General features: G+C 35.6%; 1 protein-coding gene across 4 annotated transcripts in view; it reads right to left on the minus strand.

Moving 5' to 3' along the window:
- pcbp4 (poly(rC) binding protein 4) overlaps nt 1–25687 on the minus strand; it is a 94327-nt gene that overhangs the window by 48585 nt on the left and 20055 nt on the right. The window contains exon 1 of one of the 4 annotated variants that reach the window (XM_059569791.1): nt 15115–15212. The exons of the other annotated variants lie outside the window; for them this stretch is intronic. The gene's annotated coding sequence lies outside the window, so the exon portion shown is untranslated. Of the gene's footprint in view, nt 1–15114; nt 15213–25687 lie in introns of those variants that run through there. 4 annotated transcript variants of the gene reach the window in all.

The following is a 25687-nucleotide window of genomic DNA, read 5'->3' on the forward strand; positions in this document are numbered from 1 at the left end:
TGCAGTGTGCAGTTTTCATGTCATGTGCTTTGGTTGAAGGCACCAGTTTGCATTATTTCACCATATGTGTTATATTTAACAGTGGAATCCTTGGTGAAAAACTACATTACCCATGATGCTGTACAGTAAATTCCACCAATCAGAGTCGCAGCAAGCAAATCACATTAAACGTGCACTGAACTCCACCCATTCCCATGAAGCACCGCAAATAATAATACTTAAAATTTTCAATAAACTTAAAATATGTTGTTTCTATATACACAGTCGACGATTTTAAATTGATAGTTTTAGCTTTCTCCATTGTTTTTATTTAATGATGTCATTCACAATGGTTCATTGCATTGTAGTTCATTCTTTGGTATGTAAATAAGCTCTGTTGTGATTGGCTACCCTCTTTGCACATTAAATAAGTAACACTTTCCTTTTGTTTGTTTGGTTGTTGAAAGAGACCATATCTTGTCGTTTATTGTATTTTTCTTTCCTGAAAAAAGTCTACTTGTAGTCAAAGTTTCTGGCACCAGCTAGGGATCTCAAGAGTATGTCGAAAGTGTTGACTTTCAATCAAGTACTACTACTGCATATCTCAAATTGTGCAATTTGTTAAGATACCAAAATTTGATAGTACAAGTCAGAAAACTCAATATGAACTCAAACATTTTCAATTCTTCCAGCATCCAATGATCAAACAGTAAGCCACGTAAATTTATAGCTCAATACTTGTATTGTATGTCTCCATTTGTTTTTATTTCTCCTAAGAAATATCTCAGACCTGTATACGCCAACCTCATTGTATAGTCACATTTTCATTCACCAAACATTGGTAAATAATTTCAATAGAAATTCACAAAATTTTGTGAAAGGACGAGATATTTCCTCACACAGATTTGGCAACGGGTTTAAGCTGGTCACGCAAATTGGCTGTGCTTACTAACAGAAAGCTGCTTGGTTTTAAAGGAATATAATAATAATAAAAAAAATTATGTCATTAATTACTCACCCTCATGTCGTTCTGAGACCTCCGTTCATCTTTGGAACACAAATTAAGATATTTTTAATGAATTCTGAAAGCTCTCTGACCCTCCCATAGACAGCAATGTAATTAACATAATCAACGTCCAGAAACGTTGCAAGGACGTCGGTAAAATAGTCCATGTGACATCAGAGGTTCAAATGGAATTTTACGAAGCTACAAGAATACTTTTTGTGCGCAAAGAAAACAAAAACATTGACTTCATTCAGCAATTTGTCTCCTCAACCCTTGCGCCAAATTGGACGGTATCCACTGAACGTAAACAAAGAATGCTGTTCTGTGTAAGCTCTGTCCCACGCATACGTTGTTTTCATTCAGATCAAAGCATAAATAATAAAGAAAACAAATCCGTGTGTTGCAGCTGACACATTGTTTACGTTCAGTGGATACTATCCAAAATGGCGCTAGAGTGACGCAGGTAATTACATTGTTATCTGTGGAAGATCAGAGAGCTCTCGGAATTCATCAAAAATATCTTAATTTGTGTTCCAAAGATGAACTTAGATCTTAGAACGGCATGAGTGTGAGTAATTAATGACAAAATTGTTATTTTTGGGTCAACTAACCCTTTAAAGTGACTTCATACATAGGGCTCATATGCCTGTTGTCAAATATGTAGCTTTTTTTACCTGTAAAAATTTGTGGAAATTTCACTAATGTAACTTAAACTGCTAACTACACTATTAGGCTCTAAAAATAGCTATAGTCCTAGCAATAAAATGCTCCTATGTGATGTTTCTTCAAGACCTGATTCGAGAAAAACTGTTTACTGAACACATATACCATCTAAGGTTGTGGATTACAGGTTTAATCTCAGATTCTGAAGGACTCTCTTTACCGTCCATCAACACACAACAGAATTTCTATTACAGCCCATGACACTTCATCTCAGTGTACATGAATTATGGAACTGATTTTGAATACTTGTAGATGGGGTTAAACCCATTTTTTTAAGATCCCCGTCCATCAACCAATTCCCTTTCTCTTTCTCAGTGGCCCACGGATGAAGGATTCCCAGCCTGTCCCAACGGGTTGTTCACCCAAATTGCCATCACTCCTCCAAATCAAACAGACAAGCTTCCGTCTCTATAAACGCTGGGCTGTCCTTGAACTGGAGGCTCTATTTACATCACACAGGGCTGAGTTAATGTTATTGTTGGGTGAATTGCTTTGACGATATGAAAGGAAGCTGGTTAAAAGCACTGGGTCTAATCTCGTATGCAGGACAACAATGAGCCAGCAGGCCTTGGGTAAATAATATTTTCTCTGCTGAAAAAAAAAAAACATTTGAACCCATTGCAAAACTGTATCTTAAGTTGTTGTTTTTTTAGTCTGAGGTTTGAAAGTGCTAGTGGATATTATTAGATATATAGAAAAGAAATATAATTTTCAATTCATGTTTTATTTACGGCTCAGTTTTCCCCTAATTTACAGTTCAATGATTGTCATAAATGAATTGGTTTTCAGAAACAGATCACAATAAATCCTAATGTTGATTTGCAAAGATAAGAAAAAAAAAACATAAAAATTACATGAATACACACTTATGTATTAAGTACAATATATCAAAAATAGATAAAAACAGCCCTTATTTATCCATTTTATATATTTATTTTATTTTATTTTATTAATGAAGTGTTTGTGTATTGCTCTTATCTGTCATCCATTATGTAGCTGAATTTCCCCCCCAAAAATCCTCAATTTAAACCCATATTGCACCTGAAAGTGTTTTAGTTATGAATGTGAATGCCTAAAATTACATCTTAGAAGAGTTTTGCTATTTACACACATGGAACAAGATCTAATCAGTGGGAGAAAATTAGTTTGGAGATCACGTAATAATGAATGCACAGAAAAAGATGAAAAAAAAAGTTGAATTTACTTAAAAATAAATAAATACATGAAAAATACATTTATAAACTACATTAATTAATTAAAAACCTCGACTAAAAACAGATTTGAAGCTCTTATGTATTTTTATTTAATACATATGTGTATTTAATGGATTTTTTTAAATTTATTTTTAATGATATGTTTATATTTATGTTTGTATTAAAATCTGACCCAAATAAGTAATACAGATATTGCATCTAAATGTAATAATGCATGCATAGAAAATAAAAAAAATGGGAAATTACTAAATAAAAAATACATCAATACACACTTAGTATTAAATGAAAAATATATAAATACATGAATATTTATGGATTATGTTTATTTAATGGATTTTTAATGCCATATTTGTATATGTCATCCATTTTTTTTGAATTATCTGCAAAATCCTAAATTAAAGGAAAAAATTGAACACAAATAAATCAGGTAACCAAACCTCTGATATCTGAAAGTGTCCTAATAATGAACATTAATCCAAATATCTAATCTCAAAAGTGTTTTGCCGATTCCACACATGGAACAATATTCAATAAACATATTGTAATAACAAACAAATAAACAATGGAAATTACATAATAAAAATAAATAAATAAATGCATGAAAAATACATGAATACTTTCGTGTTAAATAAAAATGTAAAAAAAAAATGTATAAAACAAAAATCCATATTTTCTTTTATTTATTAGAAAAATGTTGAACTCAAAGGAAAATCAGACACAAAAATGATACATTCTGCATCTGAAAGTGTCCAGGTTATGAACATGGATGCCAGTTATCTAGTTTCAAAAGTGTTTTGCTGTTCACGGAACACGATCCAATCAGTGGTAGATGGAAAAAAAAATGCAACTGTTTTCCAAAGTAAGCGAAACAGATTTGCCTAAAACGATTTATTGAATAAACTCTAAGTTGATATGCATTTCTCTGTGATTCGTGCTCATACGGTTCCTCACAGCGACACACACACACACACACACACACACTATTTAAACAGCACGAGTGTAGGGTAGCATGTCTGAGATTTAACAGGGCCTTGCCAGAACACAAAGACAAAACAAGATCATGGCGTTTCGTCTTTCCTCCCTCCACCCACTCCATCCATCGTCACGTCTCGCCCTCCCTCTCCTTCCATCACTCATCCCGTGCTCATGATCACTATAATTATGCTGAGTGGGATAGCAGGGGCGTTGAAGAGCTCCACTCTGAAGAGCGCCAGCTTAAGTACAAAGCAGTCCGACTCAACTTAGCCTGATTTCTTTTGTGACTCTTGCCTCACAATCGTATGTTTTGTTGCGATAATTGCGGCGAGCAGCACAGTTAAGGATGAATTTCTGGATTTTCTGATTGCTATCTTTTCTGAATCAATTTCCTCGCTGACAGCTCGTGCCACTACAACGGCTTAAAGGTCAATAAATGCCTCAGAGGTAAAGATAACACCACGTTATCGTGAATCCAAGAGTGATTATATTGTCAAAGACTTGTGCTGTATTAGGATAATTACTGTGAGTTTGAGACGTTAAAAGTTTTGTTGCTGCGATACTATTTGCGTCGTGTCTTATGTTTGTCTCTCTGGTTCTCCGCAGAGAGCTGACTGTGCAGCGCCGGGTAATGTTGCTTTGTAGAAGCAGGTCTGCCGGATGACTGACAGCTAAACGGCGGCGGTGACCTTGGCTGCCGAGGGGCTCCGGCCGCTGGAGATTTATGTGACGGGTCTGAAAAGAGCTCAGCACAGGGATTGGGGCTGGAGGAGGAATCCTCCGCGCTGCATTTGCAAGTGGCATATGTGCAGCAGTACACATAGAAATGACAAACACAAGATATAACAGTGAATACGAACACAAACAGACGCAAATTGAATTTTCACATTCAGTTGGGGAATTGCTGAAAAATTTGATCATTTGAAATATTGAGCTGCTAATAAAATCATGAATAATAATAATAATAATAATAATATGGCAACTATATGTGTGTAATAATTCATAAAATTAATATATATATATATATATATATATATATATATATATATATATATATATATATATATAATTATTAGCTAATTATTATTGAAATATATTTATTCATTTGTTTGTTTGTAAGTATAGTGTAAACAATATTTTAAACATAATTATTAATAATAATTGACAGTAATACAACATTAAATGAATGAAAGAATTAATAAATAGATAAAAATAAATAAATAAATAAATAAATAAATAAATCCAGTCATTTAATGCTACACTAAACACTCAATTCTTCAATTCTTCTTCTTCTTAAATAATGAATATTTTTTTACATACACATTTCAAACAAACAAATAAATAAATAAATACATAAATAACTAGATGTATTATACAATATAATATTATTAATCATTAATCATATTATAATTATTATTAAATTTTGTAAATGTTTTGTAAATGTTCTTTGCCATCTAAACATTCACTAAACTACAGCAAGAGAAAGACCGAAGGCAAAAGCATATGCTAATAGTGAGAAAATCTGTGCAAAAGGTGACATGATTCATGAGATCAGAGTCAGACTGATCTGGAATCAGCTTCCTCAAAGAAAGAAAAAAAATGTGCATATGTGGTAGAAGAGGAGATTCAAATAGACTTCTGACTTCAGATCAGTGAACAGAAGAAGCATTTGGCTCACACAGAATCAAAAACTGCTGTTTGCACAAGGATGAAGAGAAGAAGAATGCTGGGTAATATTCAAATGATGGACATCTAACATTTGAATCTCAGCACTGCAAAGCCATGGCCTACGTGTACTCTAGGACACAAACAAAAGATCCACAAAGACAATGCCATATCTTTCTAAATTAATTCTTATGTAGTTTCACAAGGACTGTTTTCTAATGTAGATCTGATACTATTGATTGTCTGCGCCAAAATTACTTCTTCCTTTACAGTCTCTTCTTGCATTTGAGAACATTTTTCCTTGCATTTGAGAACATTTTTCCTGGACAAATGCAGTCTACGGCATTAAGCCGAACTAGAAACAAACCACCAACTAAAGCTACCAAGTTAGCTTAAATGCTAATGCTAACGACAGGTTTATTATCTTTGCTCATTGATTGTGTGTGTGTGATTGTCATCCTATTTGCATTGCTTTGAATTCGGTTGAATTTGATAGCTTCAGGGTCTCTCGTGAAAAAGACAAATAGCCAATCGGGACTTTGTGATTAGTGCTGCTACCTAAATAATTTTTCTTGTGTTGGACACGTCATGCACTCAGTGGTCACAGTTTAATTACGTAGCTTCCAGACTCCAACTACAAATACTATTAATGTAGCAAAACTATGGTTAATTTGTGGTTACCACACAACAGTAAATATGTTCTTTGTTTTTGTTTTATTCGTTGTAAAACTATAGTTAAATTTAGTATGGCTTAGCTTATATGCTAATGCTATCAATAGGGTTATTGTTTTCTTTATTGCTCACGTTAAGTCTAATTGTCACCCTACGTATTTTGTTTGTTTTATTTTCACCTCAAAAGTAATTTACCTAATAATGTCAGGATAAAATGAAAGACAGTCGCAATAAATATTAAGCTTGATTGAGTTACTTAGACTAATGCTAATGCTAAAAACAAGGTTGTTGTTTTTGTTTACTGATTGTGTGTGTCTCCTCCTATATGTATTTTCTGGATAATATTTAGTTTTTTCTTGTGTCAAGACCTTTGGTACAAAAGAGAAATAGCCAGAAAGTCTAATGCCGCCCCTAAGTAGTTTTCTCTTATTTTGCATAAAGACATGTTCTTGGATGAACGCAGCCTAATCATGAACTACAAAGGATAAAATAAACCAATCTCTAGCACATAAAATCTAAAGTTGTAGACAAAAGGCTTATGCTAATAACAATTATTGACCTTAGATTTCATGCTTTATGGTTTTCGTGCGTCAGGGTTGCTCAAAAGAACCTTCACGGCTAGTGTCACCACCTAAATAACCACTCAGTTACCTGGTACAACAATTACAGGGATGGCATGGATCATACTCGAGTCATAATTCAATAAGTCAGATGGCAGATTATAATGTGTGTGGGAAGAACCCACACACACAGTGGGGAGGTGCCAGTCATGGCCTTTCTAATCAAATCACCATTGTTTGGTCATCTTATGCACGCATCCATAAAAACAGCCTATAATTTACAACTTCAGACCAGTGTCTGAAATTTAAAGATGGTTTAATTCTTGCTGATAAGAAAAGTCCAACCACTGAGACTAGCATATGAAGGTATCAGTGATTTCTCTAATGTTTAAACCCAGTGCAATTCTACTCATCTTTTTTTTTTCTAATTTTGCGTGAAAGGCTCCAGCTGACTGGTGGTGCCGAATTAAATTTGTTCAGTGATCTCAGACTCCAATCAAAGCTTGGAGTACAAGGACTGGGTAGGTACTTAATAAGTATAGGCAATAACCGGAAACTGCCCCATTTCGATTTAATTAGATGCTCTACAAAAGGCAGCAGAGTTACTTATCCTTACCGCTGCTTTGCCGTTGGGTTCGGTGGGTGTAGCTGGCAGGAAACTTCATTTCTACTTTGCTTTTCTTAGCTTTCATTTCTCACCCCTCGATTCCTCGGCCAGCCATTTGCCTGGCTTCCTCCACTTCAGTCTGGGTGAAGGTCACCGGCCGAGAATATTGGCAGAGGAAAATTACCCCAACTTGTTTTCTCATTTTCTATCTCTGACCCCGGTTCTGAAGTGGCAAAGGATTACACGCATACCAACGGATGACGGAGTAAATACAATGGAGATTGGAAAAAAAAGGACCGGAGGAACGAAGTAAAGGAGTTATTGGATTTCAGAGTTCCCATTTGCTTCATGTGAGACTACAGTGAGATCACAAGGAACGGCTATTGGTTGGACATCCGTAAGTGCTTCCTCTTGACCACAGCCATACGCATGTGCTTGTGATTGCTACTCTGAAAGAGTTCGTAATTGTCAAATGAATCTGGCACTTTATCCCAGACTGTTTCCAAAAGAAAACTTGAGAGAACTTCTATCTTGTTTCTTGCCTTACACGGAGATTATGGGAAACTTCGCTCTTGATGAGCCAACCCCAGCCTTCCTGACACAAACTGACCCAAATACATAATATACAAGCACTGCAGTGCATCTTCCATTTGAATTGACTTGCGACTGACGCCTTCAGTTGCCGTCACAGCTTCTTTTTTTTCTGAGGGGTGGCTTGTGATATCCAAGCTATTAGAGGCCTGTGTTCGTCAGCCCTTCCAATGACAGATATGTGTCTTGGACACGGTAGGTTTAGGGACTTGACGCCTGAGCCCAGTAGAGCATGGTGCTAAAACAACACGAAGTGCCACCCACCCTTCAGACAGGCATGGATTCCAGGACTGTTGCACAAAGCAAACTGAGTGGGGCTGGGCGGAGGGCCGGGGTTGGGCTTTTGTCAGCTGCACAAGCAGAGCGGATCGGGCGTGTGCCTCTGATCTTTGGGAAGCTCCTCAGCTGTTCCATGTTGGACAGCTGGACCCCTGAGGGATTCAGACAGCCTGCTCAAATTAGCGTGCAGGTGACAGGACTTGACGCTTTTCCCCCTTGTGAAAACATGTCTTGCTTTCGATATACACAACTACTCAATTTCCACCAATAAACACGTGTTTAATTATTCAAAGTGCGTAATTGGGCACCATGTGATGTCAGCAAGAAGGACCTATTGCTTGATCAACATTCTTTGGACTATCATTCCAGGGTCAATGCTCTATTACATGTTTAAAAATACCATATGCATTAAAGGAATAGTTCATCCTTAAAGGAAAAACTTTTGATTTACTCATCCTCATGAGTATCTTCTTCCCAAAACCTACCTTTACAATCAATACTAATGTTGAATACTGATTCACAAGGGTTCAAGCCCATAACTGTAAAAAGCCTGATCCCATTAGTTGATTGAAATATTTTTTCAAGACCTAACTTCACATAAATAATTGTATGAAGCAGTTCAAAAACACTCAAGCCTTTGACTTTGCTACATAATAAGCTGTACCACAGGGGTGACAAAAACACAAGAAAATACATAACGTTCCCTCTAATATTTGAAATTCCCAACATGTCTTTGAAGGCCTGAGCACTTTAACTTCTACCAGGCAACACTCTTCAGTGGTCAGACTCACACTACTTCTCCTCAAGGTTTTAATGGGGTCTGCGGGGAGCAAAGCTGCTCGCTCGCTGTGCCCTAACACTCTGTAAGAGCGCTGACCTCTTGCCCTAGCATACTGTCAGACCGTATCATGAGAGACCCAAGAACTATTAAAAACAAATGAGAAAAGCAAAATGAGTTACACATTTATGCTGCTAATGACCCATTCAGTGTACATGTTGGCTGCCACTGTTTATTTCTTAATTTTGTTCAAAGATAAGCCAGGGTGATTAATGTTCAGTCACATGGAGGTGGTAATTACCCCAACTGATAAAATGTCACAGATGTTAAAGGTTACATTCTGCCCTGCTCTTGATAGCCAGCTTCCTTGCCATTTTATTCTTTAATATAATGGAGATGTTTTCACTCTGTTTTATATCATAGCCATTTTGATGACTAATATAACCTAATTTCCTTTCATTACCAAACTTCATGGTAAAAGAAATAAATGATTGCTATTTTTACCAACCATCTGCCCTATAATATCCATTCAAGCACTGCCCTTTCATTTGCAGCGTCACACCATATAGGTGTAAATCATAAAAGCGTAATATATTTATAGATTGATTCACCCAAAGTATAAACTCTGGCTCTGTTGTTTTTAAAACACTTGAGCTTCTCGATCAGCCCAACGACATCAGAACTGAGTCAACCAATTGGATGAGTTTGGAGGCAGGGCTATCTGTTTCATGGACCAATTGCAGGCAGGGAGTGTTTCTGTTTTAAAACAGACACTTTTTTGTTGTTATTATGGGGGAATCAACCTAAAATGTAAACTCTGGTTCTGTTATGGTTTCCAAACAGTTTGTTCTGTTTGTTTGAGCCACCCAACTAGCCTGACAACAGCAGAACTGACTCAACCAATGGGGTGAGTTTAGGGCGGGGCATTCTGTTTCACAGACCAATGACAGAAAGGGGGAGTGTTTGATTCTTTTTTTTTGCTATTACAATTGGTTGTTCTCCTAATGTGTAAATTCTGGCTCTGTTTTCAAAACTTTTCCCTGTTTGTTTGAGCCACCTAAACAGCCCGACAACAGCAGAATTGACTCAACCAATGGGGTGAGTTTGGGGTCATTGCCATCTTAATAAAAAACCAATAGCAGACAGGGAGTGACTCTAGACAGGGAGTCAGTATATTTTTTGCTTTTATTCTGTGTACTTACACCAAATTAGACACTTCAGTTTCTAATAAATATCTTTATAAACAAAATCAATGCATAAATGTAATACAACAAGCATGTTTTACTTGAGTTTGCACATACAATGAGCTAGTGTGTGTGTGCGCATTAATGAAACGAAGATGGCCTTTTGATTTATTTGCATTACACAGCAGGCACAAAGACCGGCTGTAATCCATCAAAACCCAGCAATCTGATCCTCTGAAATGCGTTCTTCAGATAAACAAAATTATGGCTTTAAAACTTGCGCACCATCGAATCTCGCACTCCTGGTGTTCAGAAAGATTGCTTTGGAGGGATATAAATAAACATATTACAAAAAGATACGTCTGATTAAAAATCCTCGTTGCAAATGAATGTATCGTCTCAGACGAATCTCATTAATCCTTCAGATGACAAATGGTAAACCTAGGTTGCAATATCCATTTACTAATATCCTGGATCCCGTTGTGATCTAATAAATGCACTGCTGACATTTACGCATCTTTATCTTATTAGTTGAACAACAAAATATTAGTCCTAAATGAGGAGCAGCATAACAACCCACCGCCACACAGTGCCAATTAAGTGAAGGGACAAATGATCTAATTATATAATTGTAATTCTGGGGGTTTATGCTACAACGGGCAAAGAAGTTGGGATGGCAGACAGGCTTGTTAAGACATGTCACTCTAATTGTGATTTACAGCTCTGTTCAGTCAATGCTTGTGTGATGGAGGCGTCTGACGGACTGGATGGCCTGCACTCATTAGTAAATGTCTCCCTTTGTCTGTAGCAAAGAATGGGAAGCGCTGACCGCTATATACACGCGGTGTCATTTGGCTAACCATCTGAGGGCTGGGCAAGGGCCGCCAACTGGATCCACTGTTGGTTTTGTCAGCAATTATCAGTGCAGACGAAGCAGGTAAATTTGGTCCTCACAGAAGCGTGGAGTAGTGCTAAACAGCACAGGCAGCTTGTTAAGAGGTTCACGTGCTGTTAACCCTTGTTCATTTACATGTTACTTGGTATAAAATCCCAGTTTGCAGTGCTACATTCCAACGAGTAAAAATAAAACCACACCTGACAGTGAAGCCATAGCGATGCTGACTAGCTCAGCCGTCCATGGCGAGAGTGTGTCAGTCCATTTTTCGTCTATTGAGTGAACACTCTGTTTCCGTCTCCAGGGGGTCCATCGTGTGCTAGAACACAGTCTGGCCCCTGTCCCGCGTACCTTCAGCTAAGCCGTCCAGATAGCATTCAAACTCTTCTGCGTAACATGCATCTGCCTCATTAACCCCTACAGCACCTATTGATTTTGTTTTCTCCCCGTGATTTTACGGATCCTCAAGCTTTCCACAGCCATTGTGCTTGTTCAGATTTACAAGGGATAATAAAATGCTAGGATTCCTTTGTCTTCTGCAATTCAATAGTACAATAAGTCAAGATAATTTAGCCATCTGTTGGTTCTCTGCTGAGACGACAGAAGTACATTTTCTGCTTCTAGGCTTTTCATTGCTCCAGTTTCAATATACATACATATATTTTACTACTGCTACTTAAATTTTACATTATTGTTATAAATAATTATTATTTTATTATTATTATTATTATTAAGTTTTACTATATACAAATAATAATAGTATGAAATTCAAAAATGACCTAACATTATTATTATTATTATTATTATTATTATTATATAAAAAGGCAAATTTCTTTTAATATTAAATTAATTCTTATTTTAATAGTAAGTTATATTAAATAATAAATGTTCATTCATATTTAAAATGAACAACATACTGTTGTTGTTATGAAATATCTGTATAAAAAAAATGACACAACATATTTTGTACATTTGCCTTCATATTTCATAATAATGAATATAATGATAATATAACATTATTATTATTATTATTATTGCTGTTGTTGTATTGCATATAAAGGCAAATTTGACAAAACTAAATTTAATTTAAAACTTAAATTACATTAAATATTTTATCAAATTGGATTTATTCATTATATTTTCACTTTAATTATTTAATATTAAATTATACTAAATATTGTAAACATGCCTTCATATTTAATAATATTAATAATAATAACACATAATTACTACTGATGTTATGAAATAAATTTGTATCCACAAAATTATTTAAATATTTTGTTAAATGTGCCTTCATATTTAATAATAATAATTATTATTATTATAATTATACATTATAAATAAAATAAATAATTTGATATATATCATTACATTCATTTTGATATTGATCTATGCAGTCTAAATTATCTACTAGAGTGTAGTAGTTAAAAAAAAAAAAAAAACCTTTTAAAATAGTTTTTGAACACTGAAACACAGTTTTGGATAAACTGAATGCAAAGCCTGAAATGTTGTAGTGGTCGCACATGGATAAATCTCATTGTTTATATCACCTGTTGTTTTAAAGCCCAAAATAACCATCCTAAAACAAATATGTTACTTGAGTTAAATCTCTTCTGTAATATTCAGTGATGGCAGGCAAGTTACTGCAATTGATCACGAAAGACACAAGGTTTGTGTCTCATTCTATTTTCCTTGATTAAAATCATCCATTATATCAGGCATTATAATTATTAGAAGCAGAACTCCCACGCTTACTTTGACTATTAATCAGAAAAAAAAAGTCCTATAATTGCTCAAAATATGAAAGTCTTGAGCGGATTAATTTGCGAGTTAATTAAGAGGCACAATTTATTTGCTAAGAAAAAAATGTCTCTTGCAAAGCCTATGGTATATTCCTAACAATACTGCCTCTATTTCAAACTGATTTATTATTAAATTCACAAATTTATTTTCGATTTTTGGTTTGATCATGGCGCCTTAATCAAATAAATGTTAGAAAAACAAAGAAACCACAATTAAAATACAGCCAAGACAAATGATCTCATATCCTCTGAACAAGCAACTGGTGTAAAATAAAACTGTACACAACTAAATTATCACCCCAGAAATATCTAAAACACTACAAACTATGAAAAGGCAACCTTTCAAAATAAATACAAGGCTTTGTCCCTAAGCTTGGCGTCTCCACAAACTCAGACTACAGTCCCTGTGAGACCTACATACAAATATTGTCATCCTAAATGACACTGGAATGAACTAAGCCTCGACGGACGTCATCTAGAAACATGACCTTTGCAGTTGTACATGACTGAAACTCATAGCAAAATAGCTTAAAGTCAACATACTATTAAAATGAACCATGTTTATTTAAATACCTGGTCGTGTTATGCAAAAATCCACAAGGGAACACAGTAAAATTGCCTTTTCTTTAACATTATTTAGGATAGTGCAGAAGAGGGATCTCATTATATGATTGTATAGAGAGAGGAGACATTAATGCACCAACAGGAAGACAGTATTGCTCCAGCACTTAGAACAGAGGCAAAGTGGAATGTTTTGACCAGGAATAGCATCTCATCCCAGCACTTTACCTCTTCCTGTCTTATCTCCTTCTCTCTCAAGTTGGCAGTCTGCTGTTCCTTACTCTCAATTAAAGTAATGGACATCTGGACAGCAATCAGGACGGCCCCTCTGGGTAAAAACACCCACAAAGGAGCTGCACGTCTCGTCTCTTGCTAGATGCTAGTGGGCTTAAATCGATGAGCTCAGAAGACTAATTGTAGAACATGCTACGGCAATACAGAATCCCGTTAAGATCCGAACCATCATTTCCTCTCATGTCTCGTATGAATTTCCTCCTAGGCCAATTTAATGGGTCGTTTAATAGGTCTGTTTATTAGTGAAGAACAAGGATGTATTGTTCAGTTTTTTTGTTCACCATTAGCTGTAAAATACTTAGCAATTTTGCATAAAGCTTAGAAGGGCTGCACGATAAATCGCATGCGATATTTAATGTTCTTTCAGATCAAATACTCTCATGACAGAAAGAAAAACAGTTTAAAGAGAGTTAGCTGAAGTCAGCCATGTTTTCAGCTAGCTCTGACTAATGGCACGAACATTTCAAAGCAACTCTGTTGCCCCCTAGTGTTAAGGAGGTTTGTAAATGGCAGATTCACACAGATCCCGTTTTTGTGTAAAAAATAAATAAATAAATAAATTCCAGGCAATGGGATGGAAGCAAAGAAAGATCTAGAGTTTTAGTTTTAACTTGGGCGCTGCATCTTTGAAATGCCAAGTCATGCACTAGAAACTGCAAGACACACAAACTCAGTGGTCAAACAGAGCGAACATTACGTATGTACAACAAGACTTGAAGTCCAACCTTATAAGTAAGGCTTAGCCTCTTGTGTACGTTGTCCCACAGGGCTCGCTAATGGCACGTAGCCCGCTTCAGATCGAGCAATCGTCTGTTAAATTCCCCTTCAAACAGGAGTAAATGGGCGCTCTGCTGCGTGGACCACTTTGTACTCATGGGACACATTAGCCCCTCAGGCGAGATCCCTACATATGCTGCCGATTCTCTCAGATTACAACCAATTTTCTGGATACATTCGGTTACATCGTTGACATATCATAGCTAGAAACTAAAGTGCATCTAAAAATATATGCGATGCAGTTCTATTGGGAATTATTTTACGTGCATTTGTTTCTTACCCCTTCTGTAAAATATTCCAGGCTATTTCTAGTTTATTTATTTATTTTTCCCTCCATTGAATTGAATTGTTATTTGAAGGCAGAGTTTATGTAAATTATATTTTGTTGTGTATGGCTAAAGTTAAAGCATTAAAAAGTAGGTCAGAAATAGAGGGACTTTCAAATGCAATAAAAAAAATAAAAAAAACACATAATATGCATCCCTTGATGCATAAAAACTTAAGCATGTTTTACTTTACCCTCTTTTACACTACGGAAAATGAATTTCTTACCTCCTGTGTTCTCAATTATTCACTGATACAGTTGAGTAACCGTTTTATTTTCATCCCTCTCCAGTCCATGTCCTTCAGTTTAAGGCATTGTGAGTATGGACTGTCATTTAGGAGAAACGCCTATCTGGACCTTTGACCTCTGTCTAGGTCGAAGGTCGTTCTATCAATCTGTCGCTTTACTCTGGTTCCACACCATGATGATGATGCAAGCAACCCGAGAAGCCACTAGAGATGCTGGGATGGGGGTTTGGAGCCCCATGATCGATAGTTTTAGAATAACCAGGCGGTTCAGGTTATAGAGACTCGCATTACTCTCTGCTTGCTTTCGGGAACTCTTCATGTCTGATAAACCACTGCAGTGGAGTCTAAAGATCAGGGCATGGATTTCTTTCACATATATATATATATATATATATATATATATATATATATATATATGTATTTATTTATTTAGAGACTATACAAGAAATATAATTACAAAAAAATATATAAAAATGTATAAACAAAATAATTATATTATAATCAGGGGGAAATTGCTAGTATATATATATATATATATATATATATATATATATATATATATATATATATATATATATATATATACTAGCAATTTTTGCAACCCAGAGTATGAATTTAGGACATTTCAAAATGCAATTAAAAAGATGTGTATAGTTTTAAACAAACAAACAAAAAAACACATAATTAAATGTTTGAAAATGTTTGATTTTTGCAAGAAAATTTCTAAATTAAATAAAAAAGATGTGTGAAGTGTGGACCCAAGGGAGTGTAGTGTCGCAATTTGTTGCAATATGGACACGCGATACGTTCAGAATGAATAAACTTTTAATAAACTACAGAACAGTGCGAGGTGGAAGCGGCGCACCTCACGCGGGCAAAGCTTAAATCTGAGAACAGACACTGAACTAGTGATACAAAACACAGTCTGTTAAGAGCCATACTTTTAATACAGACAAATTATTATTAGGCTGGGCTACTGTATTTTATTTATTTTTTATGGCTGCCATATTCTCAAGTATTTTCCAAGCAAATTAAGTGCACATTTTTATCATGTGTGAATTTACTGATTAACATGGCGGATAAATGCAGCTTGTTTTTGTTTTTTCACTCATGGGCGATTCAGAAGCAGCTGTTCTACTATCGGACCGAATGGTTCTCTTTGCTCTACCGTTCCATTCCGTGAGATCCGGGCCAGTCAGCACTACAAATACTACAATCGGTAACAGGGTTTCTTGTTACATGGTGGAAAACAGTTTATCTAATAACACGGATCTCACAAAAAGCATAGGATTTGTTCCTTTAAATTACTATTACTTTAAAAAGTAATGTGACATCATACTCACTCAAAGAGCCAGAAGAGGTTTTGGAAGCTTTTATAATAGGACATTGTGAGACTTGGGCGGAAAGATAAACCTATTAATTAGCATATAGATTTCAAAATATTCCTAAGTAAGATAGATGTGTAAATTTAGAGGCATGGCGTTTCTCATCTGTAATAGTTATCATACAGGCCTGTCAGGCGCTTTTGATCCCGGCAGAGCCGCCTGGTGAGTGTCGGTGGAGATTCAAAGGTTAAGAGCAGGATAAGAGCGGATAAAGAACTCTGCTGGATTGGGATAAGAGTTTCAAAGAGTTAAAATAAATAAAGAAAGATTTTTCCACAGTGGCTCGCTCCAGATTATCTCAGCCTAACTAATCAACTAATCCTGAACTGAACTTTGACTCTGATCAGTTTAGTCAAGTAAAATATATGGAGGATTAAAGGTAGAGGATGTGACGAGAACAAAGAAGAATACATTTCATAATTCAGGTTCCTTAACAGCCCCATCAACGTTTCTTTTAACGCTTTTGAGCAAGATATTTTTTGGAAATAAGAAATGCAATACATGCAATTGGATTTTATTGGTTGCTAGGGTGTTCTAAATGGTTTTAGCATTGTTGTTCAATCGCTACATTGTTCCGATTGGTTTTTATCGGTTGCTAGGGTGTTCTAAATGGTTTTAGCATTGTTGTTCAATCGCTAAGTTGTTCGGATTGGATTTTATCGGTTGCTAGGGTGTTCTAAATGGTTTTAGCATTGTTCAATCGCTACGTTGTTTCCGATTGGATTTTATCGGTTGCTAGGGTGTTCTAAATGGTTTTAGCATTGTTGTTCAATCGTTACAGTGTTTTCCGATTAGATTTTATCAGTTGCTAGGTTGTTCTAAATGGTTTTAGCATTGTTGTTCAATCGCTACATTGTTCCGATTGGATTTTATCGGTTGCTAGAGTGTTCTAAATGGTTTTAGCATTGTTGTTTAATCGCTAAGGTGTTCCGATTGGTTTTTATCGGTTGCTAGGGTGTTCTAAATGGTTTAGCATGGTTGTTCAAACGCTAAGGTGTTCCGATTGATTTTTATCGGTTGCTAGGGTGTTCTAAATGGTTTAGCATGGTTGTTCAATTACTAAGGTGTTTTGATTGGTTTTTATCGGTTGCTAGGGTGTTCTAAATGGTTTTAGCATTGTTGTTCAATCGCTACATTGTTCCGATTAGATTTTATCGGTTGCTAGGGTGTTCTAAATGGTTTTAGCATTGTTGTTCAAACGCTAAGGTGTTCCGATTAGATTTTATCGGTTGCTAGGGTGTTCTAAATGGTTTTAGCATTGTTGTTCAATCGCTAAGTTGTTCGGATTGGATTTTATCGGTTGCTAGGGTGTTCTAAATGGTTTTAGCATTGTTCAATCGCTACGTTGTTTCCGATTGGATTTTATCGGTTGCTAGGGTGTTCTAAATGGTTTTAGCATTGTTGTTCAATCGTTACAGTGTTTTCCGATTAGATTTTATCAGTTGCTAGGTTGTTCTAAATGGTTTTAGCATTGTTGTTCAATCGCTACATTCTTCCGATTGGATTTTATCGGTTGCTAGAGTGTTCTAAATGGTTTTAGAATTGTTGTTTAATCGCTAAGGTGTTCCGATTGGTTTTTATCGGTTGCTAGGGTGTTCTAAATGGTTTAGCATGGTTGTTCAAACGCTAAGGTGTTCCGATTGATTTTTATCGGTTGCTAGGGTGTTCTAAATGGTTTAGCATGGTTGTTCAATTACTAAGGTGTTTTGATTGGTTTTTATCGGTTGCTAGGGTGTTCTAAATGGTTTTAGCATTGTTGTTCAATCGCTACATTGTTCCGATTAGATTTTATCGGTTGCTAGGGTGTTCTAAATGGTTTTAGCATTGTTGTTCAAACGCTAAGGTGTTCCATTGGATTTTATCGGTTTCTAGGGTGTTCTAAATGGTTTAAGCATTTTTGTTCAATCGCTACGGTGTTCCGATTGGATTTGATCGGTTGCTAGGGTGTTCTAAATGGTTTTAGCATTGTTGTTCAAACGCGAAGGTGTTCCATTGGATTTTATCGGTTTCTAGGGTTTTCTAAATGGTTTTAGCATTTTTGTTCAATTGCTACGGTGTTCCGATTGGATTTTAGCAGTTGCTAGGGTGTTCTAAATGGTTTTAGCATTGTTGTTCAATTGCTATTTGGATTTTATCGGTTGCTACGTTGTTCTGAATTGTTTTAAACATTGTTTTTCAATCGCTATGGTGTTTCAATTGGATTTTATCGGTTGCTAGTGTGTTCTAAATGGTTTTAGCATTGTTGTTCGATCACTAAGGTGTTCCAGTTGGATTTTACTAGTTTCTGGGTTGTTCTGAATGGTTTTTAACATATAACTGTTTTTTTTTTGTCACAATGTGTTCAGTCGATAATGTGTTCTGATTGGGTTTTAGTGATTGCTAGGGTGTCCTAAAGGGTTTTTATGTTGCTTTGCAGTTGCTAGAGTGTTCTGGGTAGTTTCTTACTGCCCCCCCCCCCCCCCCCCCCCAAAAAAAGACCTTCCAAAGTCACTCCTACAATGAAAACCAAAGGGATTTTATCTGTTTTAATGTCCGTCACCTGATCTCTAAATGGCTCCAGTAAATGTAATGAGGATGCATTACAGATATGTACATTTTGTCCTTGCGCCTAGATTGGTCGTAATTTGAGCTGAGCGATTCTTCATTCGATTACATCCGCAAGTCTCTGGTTATTGGCTCCTGTGTTTTACCCAGCAGTAAAGAGTCAGACGCTAACAAATCATTATTTTTTTTTTTATTACATTGGCAAACGGCAGACAGTACGTCATGCTATTTTTACATTTGGAGCACTTCGGCTTGCCTGAAACCCTGTGACGGAGGAGCACTGGCAGGAGACGTTTTCAGTAAAGTCCTTTGCTTCATGACAGAGAGAGATAAGGGAATGAAAGAGTAATATATGACTTGCGGGAAAAGACATCTCCATCTGGCTCTGACTGATCTCTGCTGGAGGAACCAGAGGCCTGTAGAGTGGTCAGGGTGGAAATTAAAAATGCAGGTGCACGGATGTCAAGATCCCTCTCCTCAGAATGTGCAGCCAGAGGAGCGCGCCTGGATTGGATTGTTTTCATCTCGCTTTATTTGAATCAAGTGTCACCGGCACATATAGAAGAGCTGACTCTGTGCACTGCACAGCTGCTGAGTTACTAAATCTCACAAAATAATTTAAGAACCCATAATCAAAGAAATAATTAAGGAGTTATACTTTTGGATTTTCACAATATTAAGCACATTTCCCCCTCTTATTTAATCCCCATTTAAAAATCATTATTATTTGAATAAATGCATTACATACATAAATATATAATCAAATGATTTTTAAAAATGTATACACTTTTTATGTTTATTAAATTTAATGCATAATTAAACAAATTATAAAAAATTTATGGTGTATAAATAGTTTATTTATATCAGTGGATTTACAACTGATAATAATTTTTTCCTCGTTTTTTATTTCACCCTCAAGATTTTAATTGAAAGTTTACATACTGTATGTACAAGAGAAAGTGTAATCTCAAGTTATTTTTACAATTTTCTTAAATTTCTTTCTTTAATTTTTTAAAAGTTAGCCTTTCAGTCACTAGCTTAACATAAATTGCCCTTTGTTGTAAATTTACAGTGTGACAAATACATTTTCAAAAGTACAAATATACTTACTCTTGAAATTGTTAATAGTAGGTTATAAGAAGTTTTTCCCCTTTCTTTTTTTCCCCTTTTTCTTTTTAATTTTAGAATAATTAGTCATTCATTAAAATAATTAGATTTAATAGCATATCACACACTGCTAAATGGCTCAAAAATATTTAACAATAACAACCAATAGGAAGAATTTAACAACAATAATGATAGTGCTGTCAAACTGATTAATCACGTCCAAAATAAATGTAAATTTGACCTTAAAATGTGACCTAGACATGGTTTCATGAGATTCTCACATGCTAAGCTTAAATTGAAGTGCACCATCTGTATATTTTCTCAACAGTTAAATTGGATTATGGTTAAATTTACACATTATGCTGCATTCACCCACTGAGCAGAGGCAGAGCTGGGCACCGTAACACCTATTCATTTATGCTGGAGTGACGCCACACCAATAAAACACCAGAACTGGTGGTTAAATGTGGGCGCTTACCTTGCCTGGAATGCCAGCGATCTAAAATGGGCACCCAAATTGGCAACTCCGAGCGTCAGCCAAAAACAAGAAATAAAAATAATTGATATGCATGATTCCAACGTGACCCGCCAGTCTGGGCTGTGACCTTCAGTTACTGTAACCCACATCTAGTGCACGTTATTCTGCCTTGAGAAACAACAGAATCACAATTTGAAAGAAGGAATTCACCCCAAAATGAAGATTTGTTGAAAATATACTCTACCTCAGATCACCCAAGATGTAGATGTTTGTAATCCATAATATTGCTTTATCCAGTAAAAAAAATTGTCAGAAGCGAAATTTGTACAGATCAAGCTCTGTTTACAAGCCAAAAACAGTCTAAAATAGTTCAAACGAAATATTTTTGTGGATTTTGATGTGACTTTTTCACTGAAGGAAACATTATTATTCTGATATTGTGGGCATGTTAAGCAATGTTTTGAAGTTAAAATGTCTTAATTATGCATTTGTTTCTTACAAACACATAACTTTTCAAGCTTTTCAAGATGTTAACTGATGGACTGGAGTGGTGTGGATTGCTTGTGAATTATTGTGATGTTTTTATCAGCTGTTTGGACTCTCATTCTGACGGCACCCATTCACCGCAGAGGATTTATTGGTGAGCAAGTGATGCAATACTACATTTCTCCAAATCTGATGAAGAAACAAACTCATCTTGGATGACCTGAAGTTGACCTGATATTTTCCTTTTTGGGTAAACAACATTTTAACCAGCACAAAAGTGATCAGAGGTCTTGATTTCTGACTTGTTTTGTAAGGACGAAATAAACTAGGACACTAAACAGCAAGCAATCTAAACTGTCTAGACCACCAGTTGTATAATCCATCATGGCGCTAATCCGAAAACCAAATCGTCAAATGTTGAACATCTCAGCCCTTGAGGTAAAATCAAAGAACTGGAGAAAAGCAGCCAGCTCTCTAATGAGAAACCATCTCACAGCTTCAACAAGGGCTTTGTGTTTGACTCTGGGAAGCCATGTGTGGAAAAAGCTCATTTGAAGGCGCTCGTACACTCGAGACACGAGGAAAATCCTACATGCTGCTATTCAGGCGAGATGCACATGTCGTGGCAGGTATTTCCTCAGACCTCACTCTTTTATCTCACCATAAACGGCACGCTTACTGGGACATATATGACCTTTGAGTCTAATTCCAGACAGCATGTTTGGTTCTCACGCTTGAGGTGATATGCAACGGAGAGGGCTGGATTTTTAGGACCTGCGAGTGTCGTAATAAACCTATGGGTGACATTTGTTTTGAAACACGTAGTGAAGATAATGAAGGAACACAATCTCCATGTCTACTGTGAGGGAAAGGTAATGCTTGTTCTGTTCAATCCTCAACTGGCTGCTTAACTAGCTCAGGCATCTACAAGTTGAGATATTTAATATACCAGTTTACTAGCAGTTATCAGCTGATATTACAGATTTCCCCAATTTATTGTATCAGTTGATAATGGATTTCCATGTATATGCTCATTTTCCCTTAAAAATATCTATTTATGCACAATATACTTAGCAAAAGACCCTATGCATCACTAGAGAAAAGACAATTTAAATAGCATTAAATATAGTAGTATATTAGTATTTTATGTTTACATTTTTAGGATTTTAATACCATTTATTAGTTACCAAAACGTAAAAATGAATCAGTGACTGTTAACATCGATACATCTCTAGCTACACTTACTTGGTCAACCAGATTAATGGGCTTCACCAGGTTTCGTCAGTGAGCAGCATGTTTAACAAGCAGTAACCAAAAAGGAAATGCCTTTTCATCGGTGAGGATAGAAGTATCCAAAATGAATATCTGAAGCCTTCAAATTTAATTGAGCAGAAGCAAGTGCTTAACATTCATCACTGATGCTGAAAAACGACACTTCAAACCTTCAAACGTCACATGACTTCCGTCGATTTGTGACAGTCCTTTAAGAAGTAGTGACTTGACATCAACACCATGTGGACGACTGCCAGTGAGCACACGAATCCGACCTTTATCCCTTGTGGGAAATCACACCGAGGTGGACGAACTGTACCAGGACGGGGCGCAAAGGCTAAGAGCATTAGCAACTGAATCTGCTCTTAGATTATCTTTTCTGCCTGAGATTTGTCTCCGAATACAGGACTTTGCTCTTTCTGTCTGTCACAACAGCAGATGTCCATGCAGATTTTCTTTTTCCAGGGTGCATCCCATCTGTCTGTCATCATGATGGACAGATGCACAGCAGGGAAAGAAGAAAGAGGTGTAAAATAGACAGATCTAGGATGCATTGAAAGTGATTAACATGCACGCTGATAGGCTACATGTCCTTAGTGAATGGTGACACCTGCCAACTTCTTTCATTTGCATGCAGGATATCTTCAAAGCACCAATCGCTGTCGAAACCACAAACTTGTTTTGGCCTCCATATATTCTCTGCTAGGACTGTGTGGGTGAACCAAAAATAGATCTAATAAATTCAACAGAATACAGTGAGGTGTTTGCTTAAACAAAAATTATTCTAAATACATTTTCTGAAAAAAGTCTAGCTATGTCTAACTAATATAATTTTGCTTAAAATGTATATTGTATTAAAAACATTAAAACTCAAGCCAATGGCAGTAATTATTTCCAGAATATGGCCAATATAATAAATATATAATAATAATAATAATAATAATAATAATATTTTCTGAATTAGAGATATTATCTGGAAGAAAAAAAATATAGACATGTATGTATTTATTAAATGTATAGACCTTTAATAAGATGAAATGGTTAATAATAATAATAATAACAATAATAATAAAATGTAGTTTAAAAATAAACTGAACAATAAATAAATACATAAATAATAATAATTATTATTATTATCATTATTATAGTTCACAAAATAAATTAAAACAATAATAATATTATCAATAATATGTAGTTAAAAATAAACAAATAAATAAACAAATGATTATTATTATTATAGGTAACAAAAAATGCAATAATAATAATAATACTAATAATAATAATATATAGTTTAAAAAGAACTTAAACTTTTAATAATAAATAAATATTTATTATTATTATTATTAGGTAACACTTTATTTTAAGGTTTCCTTGTGTAATCTAAAAAATGAAGTGTAACCTTTTATTAATATTATTAAGTTTACAAAATAAGCTGCACTAATAATAATAAGAATATTAACAACTCAAACAAACAAACACAATGATAAGTATGAAGCCTTACATTAAAAGGTGGAAGTGGACAAGAATTAGACAGCCCTTAAAAAAAAAATAAAAAAATAAATAAGGATTCCCAAACAAAACACATTCTGCTTGATGTTTGATTTTGTAGAATAGCATCACATATGAATGCAATCTCTACATTTCAACTGTCGCCAGGTAAACGCCGTCATACCTCGAAGCCCTACTGTCTGCTGCTTCTTGGCACAGCCGTAAACTGCATCCGACTGAATTTCAGAAGTGGTTGTATCATGGTTCGAAAAGAGAAAAAGAAAAGGAATACACACAGAGAGGGAGAATGAGCTTCCATCCAAAAATAGCACAAGCCCTGTTAAATATTTTAGCCATTCGGCAGACAGAAAGAAGAAAAAACAAAGACCCTAGCCACAAACAAAAACACTCTAGGATTGAATGATTAACATCCAGCCTTGAATTATAAGTGTATGAATACATTTAGCGGGCATCGATTCATCTGCAGCGATGAACTGTAAATCCCTCCTGCTCGACCCGGGCCGGCTCTTACAAGCCAGTGCTGTTATTTAGGTGCTATAGCTTTGTGGAAACTAGGAGCTTGGCGAAACAAAGTGAGATTAGCCAGTGCTAGGAAAAGCAGGCCACTTTTAGCAACGGTTAGCGGTTGCTACTGTCACGCCAGCAACAAACGGCTTAGTGCGGGGTGTGAGGACAGGGCTGTGGGAACCTCCGAGAGCTTGGCACTTCTCAGCCACACATAACCACCTATGACATTCCTTCAAAACCACCCATAGGCCATCAGGAAAGAGCGGAGAGGATTTGTGGGAGAGATGCAGAGGTTATGGGCATCAGGATCTTTCATGGCAAGCAGAGTAAAGGCGGAGCGGTGTCTAGAAACAGGGTTTGATCAAAGCCAGCGAGTGGTAACCAGCCTCTAGAATGCTAAGCAGCTCAGTGCTGAGGTAAAGACATGCCGCATGTCGCAGAGGAACACAAACGCTGTGTAAAAATAAATGTGCATGCTGAAATGCAAGTGCGCCAGCTCCTTTACCCGGAGTTACCCTGCTCACCGCCACCGCTATTCTGCTCTCACAATAATCAATGCTGCATAAAAACACAAAGTCACATAGCCTGACTGGCAAAACTAAGGGTTTTATGAGTTCTAAATACTAATGATGTTTCTATCCTACATTCTTACGCTTTTATATATGTGTGCTCATAACATTGCAGAAACATTGTAATGGCATTGTTAGAAAATCTTACTGCAATGTTTTTAGAAATATCGTAGCATTGCAATTTTTTTATACATTTCCTTAAAAAGTAAAGTGTTAACTAATTGAATACAATCGCTGCCAGATAAATTATTTTTTGAAAATAAGATCGCAATTTTGCGATAAATATACTCAATTTACACTTTTTTTTTTTTCAAAAGTCCTGAAAAAAAAAAAAATCACAGTTTGTTTTAATCCTTAGCCTTTAAAGTTTAGTCATACCTTTGCAGAAACGTTGTAATGATTTTGTTAGAAAATCTTCTTGCAAATTTTATAAACCTTTTAATGCCCAAACTGCTACTATACAATGCTGTTTATTTATTTATGTTTTTTACTAGTTGAAGGCTAATTTTCCTAGCAGAACTATATGGTAAAAACGTTTCCCTAAAGTACCGAAAATACCACAAGAATGTTTTATTTACCGTATTTTTAGCCATAATAAAAAAAATAAAATAATACACTTTTTTATAACATGTATAAACTTAGAAAAAAAAGTAGCGCCCATCACAACGTTTATTACAAAGACAAAAAAAAAGTCA

Source organism: Carassius carassius, chromosome 16 (genome assembly GCF_963082965.1).
Source record: "Carassius carassius chromosome 16, fCarCar2.1, whole genome shotgun sequence".
Taxonomy (NCBI): Eukaryota; Metazoa; Chordata; class Actinopteri; order Cypriniformes; family Cyprinidae; genus Carassius; species Carassius carassius.